This window comes from Echinops telfairi, unplaced genomic scaffold (assembly GCF_000313985.2).
Source record: "Echinops telfairi isolate 266 unplaced genomic scaffold, ASM31398v2 ScPeMD7_7469;HRSCAF=8507_1, whole genome shotgun sequence".
NCBI classification, from domain to species: domain Eukaryota; kingdom Metazoa; phylum Chordata; class Mammalia; order Afrosoricida; family Tenrecidae; genus Echinops; species Echinops telfairi.
In genome coordinates this window covers 13385248-13386170 of record NW_022111373.1, presented here as the reverse complement: position 1 = coordinate 13386170, position 923 = coordinate 13385248, and positions in this window count along the sequence as shown.

Sequence of the window (923 nt, the reverse complement as noted above, 5' to 3'; positions counted from 1 at the left end):
TATGGGGAAGCCAAAGGATTACGTTTGAATTGGATATGGATCCTAGAGGGGGAACTGAGTCAATGATGATGCCAAGAATTTTAGCCTGAGCAGTTGTAAGCTGACATTGTCATTCTCTGAAACGGGGGAAAGCTACAAGAGCAGAATTGGAAGTAGGGGCTTGAGCTAGGCTTGGAAAATGTTGAGATTGAAAAGTCTGTCAGACATCCCAGTGGAGATCTTAAGACCGAAACTGACTGATTAACCCTGGACTTCAAGGATGACGTCTGGACAGGAGGTATTGGGGAATTCTTGGCATATTGATGAACTGTAACTCTGTGGTTGGATGAGATCTCCAAGGGCAAGAATGGGAATAGAGAGGAGATGAGCCCAGGACTGGTGCTGAGCACTCTGGAATTCCAAACTCAGGGAGATGGGAGGACCATCACAGGAGCAGTAGGTGGGGTGGGAAGGAAACCTAAGACTATTTGGTGTCGTGGGAGCCAACTCACTTTCAAGGAGGAAATGATGAGTCAAATGCTGTCCAGTAAGGTGAGTTGTGACAGATGACCACTGTATACAGTACTATAAAGTGGAGATCATTTGTTAAGTTCGACAAGTGAAGTTTTTTGTTTTGTTTTTGTTTTTAGAAAGTTCTCCATTTCTTCTAGATTTTCATATTTGTTGAAGTATGTTCTTCCATAGTCTTGTAGAATTATCTTTCTTATTTTATTTGGGTCTGTTTTGATGTCACCCAGCTTATTTATTATTCTTATCCTTTGCATCTTCTTTTTCTTTTTTTTGTAATCGTTTTATTAGAGGCTCATATGACTCTTATCACAATCCATACAAACATCAATTGTGTAAAGCACATTTGTACATTCATTGCCTTCATCATTCTCAAAGCATTTGCTCTCCACTTAAGCCCCTGGCATCAGGTCCTC